The sequence below is a fragment of the Canis aureus genome, chromosome 9, assembly GCF_053574225.1.
Source record: "Canis aureus isolate CA01 chromosome 9, VMU_Caureus_v.1.0, whole genome shotgun sequence".
NCBI lineage: Eukaryota > Metazoa > Chordata > Mammalia > Carnivora > Canidae > Canis > Canis aureus.
The window spans coordinates 48,751,473-48,771,300 of NC_135619.1; the positions used below are offsets into that span (position 1 = coordinate 48,751,473).

General features: G+C 40.6%; 1 long non-coding RNA gene across 2 annotated transcripts; it reads left to right on the forward strand.

Annotated features, from left to right (window-relative positions):
- Nucleotides 1–200: 200 nt before the first annotated feature.
- On the forward strand, nucleotides 201–14,065 carry LOC144320843 (uncharacterized). 2 transcript variants are annotated; one of them, XR_013386481.1, is made up of 5 exons: nucleotides 201–261; nucleotides 729–878; nucleotides 2,129–2,387; nucleotides 3,950–4,126; nucleotides 13,054–14,065. It is a non-coding gene; the product is annotated as an uncharacterized LOC144320843 (long non-coding RNA). The 2 variants fall into 2 exon arrangements; XR_013386482.1 differs by lacking the exon at nucleotides 3,950–4,126.
- Nucleotides 14,066–19,828: the final 5,763 nt, after the last annotated feature.

Below are 19,828 nucleotides of genomic sequence, written 5' to 3' on the forward strand. Positions count from 1 at the left end.
TCTGCCAGTGACCATCTGCAGCCTTGATCTGACCCTGCCCCAAACATTTGGCATGTGGAAGCTGGCCCAGTTGTCACAGAGCAAGAAGATTAATTTTCCAGTGCTTACAGCCTTCTCTTGGGCTTCTGCATGTCCTCACAGTAATCACTGTTTAAAAACACTGATAAAATTCAAGAATGTGCCAATAATAGCTCCCTCATCACAGGCTGGGGTGGATTTCCAAAGCACCAGAAGCTGAATGCTGATCCTCCCGGGAAGGTGGTGAGTAGGGTGCTAGCGGGGGCCCTACTGGGGGCACTGTTTTCATATTGGCTCCCAGACCCACCTTATGCCAAAGCACAGGACAGGTCTACTGCAGGACAGGGAGATATGGGTGGGGCAAAGTGGACAATAAAGGAAATCTCACTTTTTACATTAGCCTTTCTTAACTTTCCTCTGCCTTGAGGATCCTGCTGCTTGTCTTGCTGTCTCTGTCTCTCCTTATTCCCCATGGAAACAGATTCCTTAAAGCTTCATATAGAAAGCTTTGGGTCACCTCCCTTGACACACCATTCATTTTTCCTCTTTGCCCTCCTACCTAAAACCTCCTTCACTATTCAAGTGAGTACCTAAGACTTCATCTGCATTGAGATGTTAGAAAATATGTATTTTTAACTCAGTGGGGAAGATGATATATGAGATCTTCCATTTGAATCAAGAAATTGAAAGAGGCACTCTGGTTTATTTAGGGACAATTCCTTCAGAAGATCCAGGTTGAAGTCAGACAAGTTAATGGTGAACAGCATAATACTAATGCATTCCTAGCACTTCAGGGAAATTCAAGGACACCCATCCCTCAGCCTATTGTCTACAGAACATATCCCATCAGGAGGACTAAGGTAAGGGTGAGAAATAAGAGGGTTTATGGGTTTATGGATCGAGGTAGAGGAAGTACTATAGTTGAATGCGGTAATTCTTTCCTTTCTCTTGGGAAGGATCTCTGCAAGAAAGAGAGGCATGGGTCCTCCAGAGGATTGATGTTTATATCCTTCAAGAAACATTGAATGTCTGTTGTGTGGTAGGCACAGTATTAGATATGGAGGATACAAGGATGAGCAAACAAAATTGGTCCCTGCCTTCATGGAGCCACCATCAGGAGGGATAACATTAGTAATCAATTAATCATTAAATAAATGTGCAAATGAAGCAGTGATGACCGCTGTGAAGAAGAGGTCTCTTTTGGGCTAGGACAGGCAATATGGGAAAGGATTTGACCCTTGTCTAAAGGGTCAGCAAAAGCTTTTCTAAAAGAAGTGATGACTAGGTTGAGGTCAGAATGATGAATAAGAATTAGGCAGATAAAGAAGGAAGGACGGGGCATGAGCTAGGGCCCTGTGGGGACCTGGTGGGCAGAAGGCACTGGAGTAAGGACTGTGCATTGGAGCAATGAGAGCAAAGGGGTGAGGGGGTGAGGCTGGAGAGGTTCTAGGACACAGATCAGGGAAGACCTTGCTTGTAGACCTTGTCAAGGATTCCAGTCTTTATCATACAAGCAACTAGAAGCCATGGAATGGTTTTAATTGGTGGTGGTGGTGGTCATGGTAGCGGTGGGGGATATGTCCAGCTTTGTGTTGGAAAAGATTGGTTACAGTGTGACTGGGAGTGGAGGGGGTAGATTCAAGGAAGAAAGAACAGGAAGGAGGGTCTTGTAGCAGCCCAAGCAAAGAATGGTGGTAGTATGGACTACATTGGTGACAGTGATGGAAAGAGACATTCAAGAGGTAAAATCAACAGGGTGTGGTATGTATGCTCCCCTTATCACCTTCAAGCTTCCTCAAGTGTAAATCTGACAGGAGCCCGAAGGTAGCATGCCCACTGGTGCGTGAGAGAGCAGGTCGAAGCTAAATTATGTGTATCTGAACAAACAGCACTGGTGCAAGATCCCAAGGAGCATTTTCCAGCCCTCCTGCATCTTCAGCATGAGCAGGCACTGAAAATGAAGTGTGAGGGAAGGAAGCAGGCACCCAGGTTATTTTTAGCAAGCTATAGGAAATAGCCAACATTCTAATTTGAATTCATCTCATTAAAACCCAGAGCCTAACCCCACACAGTTCTTGTTTCTAATGTCTGCAAACTTCTCTTTCTCCAGATAATTGACAATAGACCCCCGTAGAAGTCTTCTCAGCATTTCTGCAAAAATTTAGCAAACATTAGGTTTGACACCATCATCATGTTTGCCAAGACAGCAAAAATCCCAGCCGGCGAAACTTCAAGTGTGATGAAATGGAACAGAGAGGACAGCATGGAGTGACTGATCATTTCAGGATATCTTCTAGCCGGTTTCCAATGTTGGAGTTTTCCATGGTCTTTGCAGTAGGAGCAGTAGGGAACATGTCATGGTGATGTAGGTAGGGTTTACTCCTCTTTCTTTCCTACTTTTCCTCCTTGCCCTCAAGTGGTTCCCAGAGTTAATTTTTTAAAAAATATTTTCATTTAATAACAAAAAACACTTTTTTATTCAGTAAGTTCAAATTGTATAGTCAGTGTTTGGATTCTGGCCGAACTGATCTTTATGTTAGCATTTTAGGCCTTCCCCCAGCTTGACCCAGGACATGTTATTTAGCTTCTTTGGGTCTAGATTTCTCCACCTGAGCTATGAAGAGGTGTTAGACTAGCTCAGCATTTCTCCAGCTTCAGTTATTTGGCTATCACCTTTGTAATACTCACCATATTGACTTTTCACTTATTTTTAAACATTTTTTAAAAGATTTTATTGATTTATTCATGATAGACACAGAAAGAGAGAGGCAGAGACACAGGTAGAGAGAGAAGCAGGCTCCATGCAGGGAGCATGATATGGGACTCGATCCCAGGACTCCAGGATCACGCCCTGGGCCAAAGCAGGTGCTCAACCACTGAGCTGCCCAGGCATCCCTAGTTCTTAACATTTTCTTCTCTAAATCGATTCATTTGTTTATTTAAGTCCTTTAAAAAAAAAAAGGCTTGGCAATAATATATGTGAAATTGTGGGACTAAAGTGATAGTGACCTTTTTTTCTAATACACAAAAGTAAGCACATAATGAAAATAAAAATGTAGGGATCCCTGGGTGGCGCAGTGGTTTAGCGCCTGCCTTTGGCCCAGGGCGCGATCCTGGAGACCCGGGATCGAGTCCCACGTCGGGCTCCTGGTGCATGGAGCCTGCTTCTCCCTCTGCCTGTGTCTCTGCCTCTCTCTCTCTCTCTCTGTGTAACTATCATAAATAAATAAAGATAAAAAAATAAATAAAATAAAAATGTATATATATGTACATATATCTATATAAAATCAAACTACACTCTACCTTGATGATCTGTAGACCCCACTGTAGGAAATTCTGGACAAGCCAACCTCTAGCTCTCTTGCAGTACTAGTGTATTATCATTCATATCTGGCTTACCTACCTAGACTGATTTCCCATAGCTTCCTAAAATAAAACCTCAGGTTTGGCCAAATCAATGTCCCTGTTACTCCTTATGGACAGGATGTGCAAGCTATTCCCTTCATCTAGAATCAATATTTTACTAAGGAAAGAGAAACCAGACCTAAGTAAGAATTAACGAATTGGGAAATTTTATGATTGGGTCAACAAGTTACCCTTGATCAACAGGCCAAGAAAATCCTTAGGGTTGGCAGTTGCTGGGGGAAGGTCAAGTGTAAAGAGTTGAGGGATTGGTCATATATGGGCTGTTTCTTTTCCTTGAAAAAGAGGGTTATCCATTCATAGGACAAATTTGCTGGGCAAAGTTTTGAGTATCCTCTGGAAGTCTTCAACCTTATCTAACAGAGAAAAGATCTAACTTGAACACCTGCTGAGTAATCATTATTTGATATAGAAATTTATTAATTCATTTATTTATAATGTATGATGTTTTTTCCATGCTAGAGACTGGACACACAAAGATCATTAAAGATATTTTTCTACCCTCTAGGAGCTCAAGTTTGGCAGGAGACAGAGAGAAAATAGATGAGCATGATAAGGCATCGTAGACCCCCAAATAAAAATACTTGCCCAAAGTATGTCCAGGGTACAATGTGGCACAGGATGGATAGTGTCAGTTCTATTGGATCAAGTATAACTCCCTAGGGGATGTAACTTGATATATAAGGTAGGTCTTAACTCATAAGGCAGTGCTGGTTAGGTGCATGGGGGCAGTGTAGGATGGAATGCCCTCCCAGGGACAATAATTAGTTATAATATTTTCTGGCATATTCAGAAAACTGAATGCAATTTAGTAGGGGTAGAACATACAGTTGCCTCTCTGTGTGTAAGAGAGAGAGAAATAGAAATAGAAAGACAGACAGGAAGAACTCTAGAGGTCAGACTTCTTAATTCAAGAAGGAACTGTTAAAGACTTTTAAGCAAGTGGGAGATATGTCCAGAGCTGCATACTGAGAGTTCACTCAAGCAGCTGGGTGGGGGATGATTGGGTAGGGAAGAGTTCCCAAACCATAGGCAGAAACCCATCGAAAAACACTATTCCAATGGTCCAGGAGAGAGATGATGAAGCAGCGGTGGGAAAAGAGAGAGGACAGCTCTGAGGGATAGTATGAAGGAAGTGCTGATGAAACTGGGAGGTGTCTAAGCAGATGTCAAGGCTGCCAGCTTGGCGATTGGGTAGCGGTGCCCTTCTCAAAGTTGGAACCCAGCAGGAAAGGTGCAACCTGGGGAAACATGAATTCCTTTGGAACTGTATCCCCTGGGCCCTGCATGGCAAAGTGACAGGGCATGGGGGCAACAACACCCGAGTTCTTTAACTAGCTCTGTCGCTATGACCTTGTTTGACTTCGCATCATTTCTGAGCTGTCTCTTTGTCCCTAAGATGTATTGCCTGCTCTGGCTTCATTTGAAGTCTCGGGGAAAAGAAATATGGGCAAGTACTTTGTAAATGTCTTCACAAATGTAAATATTTATGTCTTCAGGGAAGTGCAAGGTGTAAAAAGCAGAGTCATCACACATTTAGCTTGTAAATCAGCAGAGTATGTGGCTCCTGTGCACCATGGCAGAGCGTGCAGCAGACATTTCTTTGCAGGATTGCCAATATCACCGCTTGTCCTTTGGCCAAGATGGCTTCATTTCTATGAGACAAAAGGTATTCCTTTGTTCTGCCACACACCAATGCACCAGACATTACATCTCCGTTTTCTTCTAAATCTTATAAAATCATTTTTCCATTCCCACTTGCTAGGGTGGGCAAAACAACCACCTTTGGATCACATAAAAATCTTGTTTTTCACTGGTGAAATGAGTGAGGTTTAAGAAATGTAGGTAGACTAGAACTACTACACAGTGTTGATTTGCAGCCCTCTCAGGAGCTTTCCTGGTATAATCTAAAACTGGCCTCTGCCCTCAGAAGGCAGGGAGAGATGGAAGAAAGAGGTGGCCCACTCTAGGTTGGTAGATTGCAATTTTAATAATAGCAAAGGGAGCTTACATATGAGGCTTGTCTTGAGCAGCAGTAAGATGAATGGATCCCTGTCCCTGCCCACCAAATGTTAAATGTTATAAAGAGGCCTTCACTGGGTTCAGGCACATAAACTGTGCAGGTGTTCTCAATGGCATATCACTACCTCAAGGTTATGTCCTTGAAGTAGCCTCTGGGAGTGGGAAAGGCAAGCAGAATGCATATTTCCTGGACAGGGGAAAAAGGGAGGGGCCTCCAAGTGCCTGGGCCCAGCTCATGGGTCAATTGGTAGTCACTTTTTCTTTTCTTTCCTTTTTTTCTTTTTTCTTTTCTTTTCTTTTCTTTTTTCTTTCTTTCTCTCTCTCTTTCTTTCTTTCTTTCTTTCTTTCTTTCTTCCTTTCTTCCTTTCTTCCTTTCTTCCTTTCTTCCTTTCTTCCTTTCTTCCTTTCTTCCTTTTCTTTCTTCTTTATGACATTCCCAACTCAGGTAGAGCACCCTTGCATGAACAGTAAACTAGTTGTCCTAAGTTTAGGAAAGCCCATAACACCTGTTGATTCAGACCCAGGTCTTTGCAAGCCATTCCATCTAGGACTGTGGAGAAGGGGAGACCAAGGTACCCATGCCCAAGACATATCAAGACATACCTAAGACAACTCAGCAGCACTGTTATCCAGACCTTTAGGAATTAATTTTGGTTGCTCTTGTGTTCCTGGTTTGCTGCAGAATAACCATGTTCTTCATAAAGAAGAGAGCTGTGATGTCAACAGTGTGGGGAAGGTGAAGGTGAAGGTGGAAGGTGGGGCTGGTGAGGAGGGCTGATGGCTGAATGCGCATGATGGAGCAGAGGTCTGCTGCAGAGAAGGAGGGAGGAAAGAGAAACTTTGTCAGGAAAGGAGGTCAGATGGTGAGAAATAGGAATAAGAAGGCATTTTGAGTTAATGGCAAAGAACTCAAAGATCTATCTTATAATTCTTTCTTGTGAATGGAGAGAAGATCAACTTGGGGTAACTGCTCTTAGAATAGCATTTCTGATTGGGTATCTTAAACGCTAACTCAGCTCCTGGGAGGAGAGAAAAGGCCATCTCTTAGAGCAATGTTTTGAGGGTGGAATAAATATTCTACTGGTGGCCTGTAAGAGGATGGTTGGAGTTAAACATTTGAATATTCTTCTATTTTAAAAGTTGCATGTTTATTTGATGACAATCATTATCTTCGATAAGTATACTTTTCTGTTTAAGGCACTGGCACAACATTTTCTCTTAAAATTAATTTGAGGGGGGAAAAGAGAGCTGATTTAAAGAAAAAGGACTTATTATAAACAGGTGAGAGAGTATGGAAAACATAGGCAGTATTAGAACGACCAATGCTTGGGAAACATCAAAAGTTGTTCTCTGTTTGGGTGGAGAAGCAGGAAGGAAGGGAAATAAGTACTTGGTTTGTGATGGCCCACAGGTGGTGTCCCACAGGTGATAACTCACACGTGATGGTCCATAGGTGCCTTCGTAATCAACTCAGTTCATCACCCGGGCTCTTTTCTCATGAAGATTATTCTCTGAAAATGGAAAAAAATCCAAGTAGAGAGTCATATCTTAACATATGATTAGCAGGTTTTGAAATGATCTGCCTACATCCTGACCTGGGCATGTCTGGAAGAGGGAAAGAGATTTCCCCTGCAGTGGGGCTGCAGTCAGGGGAAGTGGAACCCACCCCAAGGCAGTTCATCAGGCTCACAGTTTCACCCACCTCTCTGGTGGAGAGAGTCCTAGGGTAGCGACACTTAATCTAGTGCAGTGACAAACAAGTGAATTGAATGAAAATGATCTGAAGGTTTAGCTTGAATGTGATGATGAGCACCCTCTGAGGGTAGTATATGTATGTAGATCCTGCAGTTCTTAGAACCATGCTCTGCACATACATGTGTGCTCAGTAAATAGCATTGCTGATTTCTGTGGTGTAAATATGTGCATTCAAGCTAACAACCGTTTCACAGCTAGCTTGCAAAATTCCTGCAAATCTAAAAATCAGTTCTCATAAACCCCCAGATACTGTTAACCACTGGATGTAATGATACCAACCCCACAGGGGTGTCAGTCGCTCTTGGAGCACTCACTGCCTGCTAAGCACTGTGCTTGGATGATCTCATTTTGTTCTTGTAGCAATGCTATGAGGTAGTCACTATTATTATCCCTATTTTAGGGATAAGGAAACAGGGTGTTGGAAAAGTGAAGGGATTTGTGGGTGGACACACAACCAGCCTATATTCTTTCTACTAGACTGCCTCATCTATTCCTTGAATGGAATCAAAACAGGGCAAATACTACCTACAGTGTCTGGTACATAATAGATACTTAATTCATACCACTTTCCTTGCCCTCTTTTCTGTTTCTGTAAAATTTATATTGGTAGAAAATGTCTTGGACCAGATCTCATAAATCCCTGGATAGGTGTTAATATTGGGGCAGGAAAAAAAGAACAACGTAAGAAACTGTGAAGATATGATAAAATCCAGGCATTGTTTTAAATATTTCAAGGATCAATTTGTTTTCTAATGACCCTTTTAACAAGCCAAGGACTTTGAACATATATGATTCTCCTACGGGAGGACACACACTACCTCCACTAACTTTCTGCCCAGAGAGCTTTGTAATGATTTAAACCAGCAAAGTGAGAGCTTCTTCCTTGCCTGCTCTCTCTGCTGTTGGCATTTCACACAATGAGCAACTCACAGGTGTTTCTAAGAATTTGAATCCAGCTATTCATTAGATATATAATATTTAGAACTAAGCTGATAGATTATTATGTATTTTGTGCTAGAAGAGAATGAAATTCTTCCTTCAGAGAACTTGGGTTGAAAGAAGTTGGGCTGGAAGATTTGGCTAAGTAGACAGGGCCTCCTACCCAGAAGTCATTCTCCTCCCATGTCCTCCTGCCTGACAGAGCCACCTCCATGAGATGCTGGAAGCCACCACCAAGGTACTTTATTAAAGGGAGGGTAGCTGGGCAGCCCCGGTGGCCCAGTGGTTTGGCACTGCCTTCAGCCCCCGGGTGTGATCCTGGAGACCCAGGATTGAGTCCCACATCGGGCTCTCTTCACAGAGCCTGCTTCTCCCTCTGCCTGTCTCTCTCTCTCTCTCTCTCTGCCTGTCATGAATAAATAAATAAAATCTTAAAAAAAAAAAAAAAAGGGAGGGTGGCCAGGTAATCTGCCCAATTCTGGCCAATGAGATTTAAGAGGAAGTATGCTAAGTGGCTTCAGCAATTTTCTTTCTTGGACAAAATAGAGACGTGAAAAACAAAACAAAGCAAACAAACAAACAAACAAACAAACAAACAAAAAAACCAACCATTCCATGTCTCCCTACCAGCTTTCTGACATTGCTGTCTGAGGATGAAGTCTAACTTCATTTTGAAGTCTAACTGGATGGATAGCCTAGAAGTACCTACCTACTTGTTTCTTTTCGTTCTTTTTTTTAATTTTTAATTTTTAATTTCATTTTTAATTTAAATTCAATTTGTCATCAAATTGAACAACACCCAGTGCCTACTTATTTCTTGATAGGAGAGATCAAGAACTATCCTTGTTGTTTAAAACCTATTCGTCATGCATTTTGTCATTTGCAGCCCCAAATATCTACCAATAATAAAAATGGATTGTCAAGTTTACCTGCTTGAATTGCCAAGTTTACCTGCTTGTTAGAACTGTTTGGGGTTACCAAACCCCACTGTGTCTGTAAGGAAGCTTTCTGCTGCAAGTAATTCAAAGTCTTGACTCATGCTGGCTCAATGTTGGGAAGCTCATTACCTTATGTAACAGGAAGAACAGAGTCAGGACAGGCTTCAGGTGGCACCCATGCCCTGGCTTTGCTTCTCTGAGACTCTCCACCCTGCTCTCCCCTGTGAGTGGGTTTGGTCCTCAGGCCAGCTGACTGCCAAGCTCTAGGGACCACATCCCAATGAGACAATGCCTAGTGGAAGCAAAGGGATTATCCATTCCCATGTCTCTTCAGAGAAGCGAGAAGAAGTCATGTCATGGTCATGGAGAAGTCGTTTGTCAGTCATGGTCCATATTCAGGCTATCCTAAGTCAGTCCCTGGCAATGGGAGCAGGGGGATCCCTGGGTGGCACAGCGGTTTGGCGCCTGCCTTTGGCCCAGGGCGCGATCCTGGAGACCCGGGATCGAATCCCACGTCGGGCTCCCAGTGCATGGAGCCTGCTTCTCCCTCTGCCTGTGTCTCTGCCTCTCTCTCTCTCTCTCTCTCTCTGTGACTATCATAAATAAATAAAATTTAAAAAAAAATGGGAGCAGGGTTGTGGCATTCCTCACAGGCTACCTCCTATCTGGGGGTGGGTGGTGGGTGGGATGGATTTAGGGAAACCTTCACCAAGATACCAACTCCAGGTGTCACTTGTCTTGTCTCTGCTTGGAGAGCTTGTTTTTCATGCTGGGAACCCTAAGTGATCATGTATTTTTTTTTCTTCTGGCTTGGCTTTGAGCCTTCACTCACACAGGTCCCTCCTAGCTGACAAGTGTTTCTTACATTTCGCCAGTTAGTTTCTCTTAAAAGAATCCATTCTTTTTGTTTCTGGGTCTTTAATGTCCCAATTATAAAAACAGGTTTTCTTTTTTTAAAAAATATGTGATATCAATGTCTCGACAGAAAAAAAGAATCTAGACATACACACTACTGTTTTCATGATTAAACATGTTTCACTTCCATTGCTCTTCTGCTTGAGCACATTTTTATGTTCACAAAGAAAATAGGTACCATGCCTTTAAGAGTAGATACCTATCAGATTTTTAAATTGATACAAAATTACTTAAGGAATAAGAGCAATTAAATGTGAAGCCACTTTTATCTGGGGAAAACTTGGAGACTCAACTTGGAAGAGATAGTAGAGGAGAGAAAGGTGTGTGTCAGGGAAACCCTTTGATGGAAGCCCTGCCCTTCTTTCTCCCCTCACGGCTCTTTTTCTCCCTCATGACACCTTCACCTGTATTCACCTGTAGCGGATACACCGCCAAGGTTTGTTTTGTACCTGATTTCTGCTGCTTTGAGTCTAAGAGATGCCTGTGAATCCCCTGGGTGTATTGTGAGCCAGCAGTACTGGTTTGGCCATGGTTAGGAGACTGCCTGGTACCCCATTCCTCCCTCCCTCTACCCTAATAGGACCCAGTGTCCATACACCCTGGATAGCCTGTGCTATAGGGGGAATCTGAGGCCACCCCTGGCTTTAGGTTGGGATTGGTCGTCAGCACATCTGCTGCGATCTTTTATTTTTTAATTACAAGGGAAAAGATACAAACAGGGATCTGATTTACCCTAAAATAATTTTGTGTTCGCATTTGAGTTGATACAGTAGTTAAAAAAATCTCCTACTTAAAAATACTCTCTCAGTATAAATATTTATGTGTGTATATTTTCTTAAACCTCGATCTTTTTCCATTACATGAAATAGTTTTCATTCCTGGTACGCAATTCTATTAAACAACCTATCATCTCAAAACTAAGCACTCTAATAATTTCCCCCTGGCAATTAGTTTTTAATCTTAACTTTCATCAGTTCTATTTTTTGGGGATAATACGATTTTACCACATTTTAAGATATTTAAATGAAAGGCAAACAAGTGGGAAGGGAGTTATTATGATAAAGATTTGTTTGAAACCCACCTAAGGTACAGGACAGCTGTGGATTCTAAGCAGTTACATTTATTCAAATTTTCCTCTTCTTGGTTAGAGAATAATTTTTCTTTTTCCCAAAAAAGGATGTTCCTAACCAAACCATGACCCGCCCCAGTGCTGGGGTAAATAGGAAAGAGACAAGGGCCCATTTCCTCTGTGGTCATGCGCCTGGAGAAGCTTGGGGAACTCCAGATAAGGAAAGGAGTGGGTTTTGTCATTTGTGGCTCGTAAATCCTCCAGAGTTGTTCCCAACTTGTGCGCGGCTTCTAGCATAGTCTGAACCTTGGAAGGGAAGAAGAATGAGGGCTGGTTCTTTCCTTGACTTGTTTAGATTTTCCAGAGTGAGTACATGTAGGGGCCAGGACAGCAGGAGTCCTCAAACTTTCAGCTGTATCTGAACTACCCAAATTACCCAGAGAGCATGGCACCTCACTGATTTTTAGCTCCATTGTGAATTTCCGATTCAACAGAACTTTGGGGATGAGGAATTTGTGTTTTTAAACTGCATGTCAACAAGATGTACATGTGTTAGTGATATTTAATGAACAGATAAGCCTAATATTTAAAATATCCTAGTCAGGAGTGCCTATTCCGGGAGTAGTTTAGGGAGTTCCTAGAGACTCCTCTGAAGCCCATGTGTGTGGGGAAGGGAGGTGGGCTTACTAAACACAGCTTCAGTTATCTTTATATCCCATCAACACCAGAGGGTCTATTAATTAGCACAATGCACATTAGAAATATTTTTCATTGGTAAAATTAGCAGCACTCAAAATACATAGAAAGGCTAAAAATATTACACAGGCAGCCTGCCCTTGCATTAATGTGGTAAACTAGTTGTCCTAAGTTTAGGAAAACCCATAACACCGGTTGATTCAGACCCAGGTCTTTGCAAGCCATTCCGTCTAGGACTGTGGAGAAGGGGAGACCAAGGTACCCATGCCCAAGACATATCAAGACATACCTAAGACAACTCAGCAGCACTGTTATCCAGACCTTTAGGAATTAATTTTGGTTGCTCTTGTGTTCCCGGTTTGCTGCAGAATAACCATGTTCTTCATAAAGAGGAGAGCTGTGATGTCAACAGTGTGGGGAAGGTGAAGGTGGAAGGTGGGGCTGGTGAGGAGGGCTGATGGCTGAATGCGCATGATGGAGCAGAGGTCCGTTGCAGAGAATGAGGGAGAAAGGAGAGACTTCTTCAGGAAAGGAGGTCAGATGGAGAGAAGTAGGAATGAGAAGGCATTTTGAGTTAATGGCAAAGAACTCAAAGATCTATCTTATAATTCTTTCTTGCAAATGGAGAGAAGATCAGCTTGGGGCAACCCTCTTCTTAGAATAACATTTCTAGTCAGGGTATTTTAAATGCTAACTGCTTGCTTGCATATATATTAAATCTAGTGGACACACTTATATCTTGCTGAGATGCAAGTTAAAATCCATTTAGTTCCTGATGCTCCAGCTGGAAGTCTCTTAAGAAGGACTAGAAGAGTGATTTTCAGTAGGAGGAGTCCATGGGCTTGTATCAGGATATATGTGTGTGTATGAGTACGGGTAGTGAACGCAAATTATATGCTTGGAGGATTCTCCCAATTTTGAACCTGTTTTGATGTCTGTCACTGCTACAGAAAATTCTCTAAGTTCCATGGCTTTAACTTCCACCTAGGTCATATCTCTGGCCCTGATTCCCCAAAGTATTGCAGGAACCCCCAGCAGATTTTCCATCAAGTCTCATTGGTCATAACTCTACAACATGGCCACAGAAATGGAACTCCCACGAGTAGTGTAGTCTAATGAAGATCCACTCTAGTGGAAGTGGGACTAGGCTGACAAAAGTGGAGGAAGCCAGCAAAGAAGTAGAGAATAGAGAGGGGTCAGAGATGGGGATGGCACAGGGAGTAGGTTTGGTAGACAATAAACAGTGTCTGTTAGAGAGTCTATTTTTATGTTCTACAGGTCAGTAAATTTCAAATGGGTCCTGTCCTCCTGGGAGAAGAGCATACCAGAAGTGTGATACTTATCAAGACAGCCAGTATGGATACACAAAATGTGGGATGTCCATACAATGAAAACACTAGCTGGCAGTGAAAGTAAACAGACGAGGCTACTTGCACCATTGTGGATGGATCTCAAAGGCATTATGCCAAGAAGCCTGACACAAACGACTGTGTACTGTATGATTTTGTTTATATGACATTATGGGAAAGGCAAAACCATATGGACAGAAAACAGACTGATGGCTGCCTCACAAGGGTGGAGGGAGGTGGCTGGATACAAAGGAGAAAGAAGGAACTTTTTGGGGTCATGAAAATGTTCTACAGATTAATGAGAAAACTGCTACTGGGTCTTGGGTGATGGTGTGAAAAGGGGCAAAAGCCATTGCAGGAAAGTTTATTTTGGGCAGAGGATACAATTCTGTTGTTTTGAAAAACAGGGTTATCTGCTCAGGCTTTGGTTTGGGCAAATGGCACAAGTTTTATTTCTATGTTCTTCAGGATATTAATGAGGAGTGGGCAAACACAAGGTTGAAGCGGGCAGAGAATACCCTGTGAGCTGAGCCCCAATTCTTAAACAACTGCTAATGGCCTCTAATGGATTAAAATACGGTTCTTCTTCTTTTTAAAAAATATTTTATTTATTTATTTATGATAGACATAGAGAGAGAGAGAGAGAGGCAAAGACACAGGAGGAGGGAGAAGCAGGCTCCATGCAGGAGCCTGACATGGGACTCGATCCCAGGTCTCCAGGATCAGGCCCTGGGATGCAGGCAGCGCTAAACCTCTGTGCCACCAGGGCTGCCCAAAATATGGTTCTTCTTAAGAAGAAAGCTTTGCCGTGTTTTAAAGAGGGTGTTATATGTTCAATGTTGTTTTTTTGGGTTCCCTGTGACCTTTGGTGGCTGGGAATTTTGATAGAGTTTGTAACTGACAGATTTTGCCTCAATAAAGGATCCTTCTTGTTGAACTACCTCCCTGGCCATTTACCATGGTCCTAAACAAACGTGTGTAACTGACTTTGATAAACTATAGGAATCCCAGCACCTAGCAGGAGAGTGCTGGGAGGAGGTATTTTTAGTTGAGGGGACCTATTGAATATTTCAAGTCACATCACACAAGCAGTTGCCTATTCTGTGGCAATTCTGACCACAACATCTGGATGGTGGTTATATGAAATAGCGTCTCTGAGGTAATCTGATGAAGAAGCTTGGTCCAAACAATTGGTGTGAACAGAATCCCATGGTTATTTTGGGGCTGGTGTGGGTTTTTAAAAACTTATTGTTGATATAAATTTTCTTTCATGTGTATTGTATATATACACGCATATTCCTGCATCCTAATTATTAAAGCACCGGGGCTTTGTAAATATGCATTCCGTTCTGACCTAACATTACTTCTGAGTTTCAGACCATATCATTCCAGCACCATGAAATAAACACATCCTTTCCCAGACACATGTTTTTCAAAGCCATAGATTAAGTGCTAAACTATCATCATGAAATCCACTTCATGTTGTAATCTGCTTGCCTCCTATGGCCCTCTCCTGGGAAAGAGATTATGTAATTAGTAGTGACAGAAATGCTAGGTATTCTAGGAAGGAAGCATCCCACAGGTTGTGGGTCAGTCACAAACTATCAGAGGAGGTAATTGAGAAGACATGACCACTGTTTGGCCCTCAAGCTGGTTGTGGACAACTAGAGGCTTCTCATCCCCTCCTCTGTCCTTGGAATGTATGCTTCATCCATTGTTCCTGCACTAGGAACCATTTCAAGGATGCAGCCTAGTGAGAATAATGTGTTGTTGAGACCATCTGGATTGGGTATGTGGGCTGGGCTCTGCTGAGGCCTCTACAGAAACTTTAAGATTCTAGCAGGCGGGTGCAGAGATCTACTCATCTTGTGGCTGCTCAAGACAAGCCTCATATGTAAGTCCCCTTGCTTATTAGAACTGTTGCCTACCCCTCTGGAGTGGCCTGCCTCTTTTCTCAGTCTCCTTGCTCTCCATTTAGAGGCCGGTTTGCAAACCAATGCAAATTTTTATTCAAAAGCACATTCCCTGATCCCATCCTTAGAAATTTCAACTGATGTCGGAGGTGGGGTCCTAGAATCTTTATTGCTAAGTTCTCATAAATGCCCCAAGTGATATGGATAATGTGGCCTTCAAGCCATCCCTTGAGAAAGATCCTTTTCCAAAATACCTAACCATTTTTGCCTCATTAGTGGCAAAAAATGGTTTTGCATTTTTGACATTAGTTTTCTCTCAAGATTGGACAGGAGGCAACATTTACTGAGAATCTTTTTTTTTTTTTTTTTTTTTTATTGTCAAAGTGCAAAGAAAATAGGCCTTAACTCTCAGGAAAAGAAAAAAAGACTGCACTACAGAGTGAGGAAAAGAAAATGTGGGGAGGGGGGGGTCTTAAGAAAAGCACATCAGTTGTCAAGTGTCACAAATTCACAGCCCTAGGAAATAGGCCACGTGGTGCCAAAGCCCTTATCCTCCCTGAGGTCATTGCCATGCACATACGCACCACATGCACTGACACTAATCACATTTTTGACCTTCACCTGCCAATACAATCATTGCAACTAAATTGCCAACTTGTTTTCATTCTGTTCAATTTGTCACCAGGTTTGATCGATTCTATTACATACTTTCCTGCAACACCTCACTTGGTAATGAGGTAATCAAAAGACACAGGAAGGGCACCTGGGTGGCTCAATGGCTGAGTGTCTGCCTTTGGCTCAGGTCTTGGTCCGGGGGTCCTGGGATCGAGTCCCGCATCAGGCTCCCTGGGGAGAGACTGCTACTCCCTTTGCCTGTGTCTCTGCCTCTCTCTGTCTTTCATGAATAAATAAATAAAATCTTAAATAAAGATTTAGGAATTTACCTATATATTTCATTTTATATTTTAGAGGAGTTTTGGGAAAGATCCTGTATACCGCATAATTTCTGAGTGAATGAATGAAATGTCTTGCTGAATCACATTATTGTGTATATTCACAAAATAGTAGATCAAATCATATTTTCAGTACAGTTAACAGAGAGCTGATTTTTAAAGAAAATCTATGGTGAACACTTTTGAAAGTGAAGGTGATTTTTATTGTTGTTTTGTTTCCTTTTTTTTTTGCAAGAAGAACAATTATACTATGATATATTTTTTTAAACTTTTATTTTGAAATCATTTTTAAAAAAGATTTTATTTATTCATGAGAGACAGAGAGAGAGAAAGGCAGAGACATAGGCAGAGGGAGAAACAGGCTCCCTGCAAGCAGCCCGAAGCAGGACTTGATCCCTGATCCCGGGGCCATGCTCTGAACAGAAGGCAGACATTCAACTGCTGAGCCACTCAGGTGTCTCTGAAATCATTATAAATTACAAAAAAGTTGCAAAAAATAGTTCAAAGAGCTCCCTCATATTCTTTAAGGCATTAACATTTCTGAATCATCTGACAGTAAGTTACGAATGTGATGCTTCTTTATCCAGTCATATATCAGTGTGTATTTTCTAAAAACAAGGAAACTCCTAAATAACCACGTACAGTCTCACATCAGGAAAATAACATTGATCCAATTTAATCTAACGAAGTCCACTGGTGAATTTTACACCAGTTATGCCATTATTGTCATTTATAGGTCTTGGATCCCATTAAAGATCACCTGTTGCATTTAGTTGTCTCTTAGTGACTTTTAACCTAGGAGAATCTATTTTCATAACCTTGGCATTTTTGAAGAGTACACACGAGTCACTTGAATTTCTCTCAGTTTGCATTTGTCAGCTGTTTCCTCGTGATTTATATATTTATGTAGAAGAAGTGCTGCCGTGTTCTCATTGTATTATTCTCACTGTATTATATCAGGAGGCAACATGAGGTTGGTTTTCTCCATCACCAGTTTTTACTTACGTGAACTTTTGCCAGTTGATTAAGATGGTATCTCCCAAGTATTATAGCTGTCATGTTTATTGGTAAACATGTTGTGGTTATTAATTAATAATTAATAATATATTGAGAATGAATGAATATTTTGGGGACATACATAGAGACTCTGTGAATATCTTGTTCCTCATCAAACTTTTACTCGCAAATTTTAGTATCCATTGATGATTCTGGCTTGAATCAGTTACAATGATGGTTGCAAAATGGTGATTTTCTAATCCTATCTTTTTTCTTCATCTATTGGTTGTATTCTACTGGTAGAGCTTTCCTTTCTCCTTTTTTTCTTTCTACCACCATGAACTCATTGATTTCTATTTTACTCAAAGTTTGCAACTTGTTGCTGTCATTATTTATTTTGATGCTTATATTGTTCTAGATTTGGCCAGTGGAGACCCCTCAAGGCTCCTATATTCTTTTGACATGTCTCCATAATTCTTTAAGTACCTTCTTATTTTCTTGCACAGCAAATTATTCCAGTTTCATCCACTACACCATGGAGCCATAGTTCCTTTCAGTGGAAAATGGTATTTAAATATCAAAGTTCGAGTGTTAGGTGTGTTCATAGCTACTGTGGTACTATTGCATTTAGACTCTCTCAGGGGACAGAACTAGGAAACATATCAACATATACACACACATATACCTATACTTATATTTTTCTTTTTATCTATGTAAAGTACAAATTATTTCATACCATCACCTTTAATTTCCAGCCACATTACTGGAGTTTATTCCAATCTTTCTTCCAATGTGTAATTCCCTTCTCCAACAGTGAGAAAATTGCCTACCGAAATCCTTATGTATTTATTTGTTTGCTTAATTCCTGGTGTGTAAACTAATTTGTTGGCCATGGTAGCAAAAAGTGTGGGCTTGTTCTATGAAGTTAGTTATTTTTTATCATTTTAAAAATATATATAAATTATATTTATAATATAAATGTATGTTATATTAAAATTATGTACAAATTATATATTAGAATATATGTGTCTGTGTGATATACATATATGTATATGTGTGTAATTAAATATTTTATATGAAATGGAATATAATGAAATAAAATGTTTTTCATATGTATACAAGAAATTATATATATCACATATTAGAAAGCCCATATAGTACATAAAATATATCAATATAAGTAAATACATATAAAATATCTGATTTTATATATATGTTTTCCCCTAGCTTTACTGAGATATTACTAATATATAACATGAAATTCAAGGTGTACTATGTGATTATTTGATATATATTGCAAAATAATTACTACAATAAAGTTAGTTAACACTTCCATCCCCTCACATAATTACTACTGTTTTCGTATGTGCATAACTATGACAATTTACACTGTTAACAACTTTCAAGTATAATACAGTATTGTTAATTGTAGTCACCATGCTATACATTAGATCCCTAGAACTTATGCATCTTATAACTAGGTTTGTACCTTTTGATCAACATCTCCTCCTTTATCCCACCCTCTGGCAACTACCATTCTACTCTGTATTTCTATGAGTTCAACTTTTTTAGATCCCACAGCGAGTTCATACACTGTATATGTGTCTTTCTCTGATTTATCTCACTTAGTGTAATGCCCTCAAGGTCCATCTATATTGTTGTAAGTAGCAGGAAAATGATTTCCTTCTTTTTTGTATGGCTAATAATGACTCTTCCTGTGAAAAATGCCACTGAAATTTTGACAATAATTTTGATAATCATAAATGTGTATATGTGTGTGTGTGTGTGTGTGTGTGTGTATGATCCATTCACGTGTCCATGGACACTCAGGACATGTTTCCATGTCTTGGCTATTGTAGATAGTGCTGCAATGAACACGGGGATGCATATATCTTTTGAGTTAGTATTTTTACCTTTTTTTTGGATATATATCCAGAAGTGGCATTGCTGGATCAGTTGCTAGTTCTTAATTTTTGAAGGAAACTGCATATTGTTTTACATAGTGGCTGTACCAGTTTACATTCCCATCAACAGTGTACAAGGGCTCCCTTTTCTCTAGTTCCTTGTTGATATTTGACTTTTGTCTTTTTGAAAATAGCCATTCTAACAAGCATGAAGTGATATCTCATTGCGGTTTTAATTTGCATTTCCTTAAAATTAGTGATTAATGATGTTGAACATTTTTTCATGTACCTGCTGGCCATCTGTATGTCTTCTTTGGAAAAATATCTATTCAAATCCTTTGCCCATTTTTTAACCGTTTTTCCCCCTATTGAATTATATGAGTTCTTATACATTTTGGATATTAACTCTTTATCAGCTAGATGGCTTGAAATATTTTCTCCTGTTCTATAAGTTGCTTTTTCATTTTGTTGACCATTGCCTTTGCTGTGCAGAAGCTTGTTAGTTTGATGTAGTCCCACTTGCTTATTTTTACTTTCGTTACTTGTGTTTTTGGAGTCATATCCAAAAAGTTGTTGCCAAGCCCAATGTCAAAGAGATTTTTCTCTGTTTTATTCTAGTGATTTTACCACTTTGTGTCTTATATTTAAGTCTTCAGTACATTTGGAGTTAATTTTTGTGAGTCGTATAAGAGAGGGGTCCATTTTCATTCTTTTGTATGTGAATATCCAGCTTTCCCAATATTGGTTATTGAAACGACTATCCTTTCCCCACTGAATATTCTCGGCTTCTTTGTCAGATATCCATTGACTGTATATGAGTGGGCTTATTTCTGGGCTCTACATTGGTCTATGTGTCTGTTTTTATGCTAATACCATGCTGTTTTGATGACTATACCTTTGTGAAATCAGGTAGTGTAATGCTTTTAGATTTGCTCTAC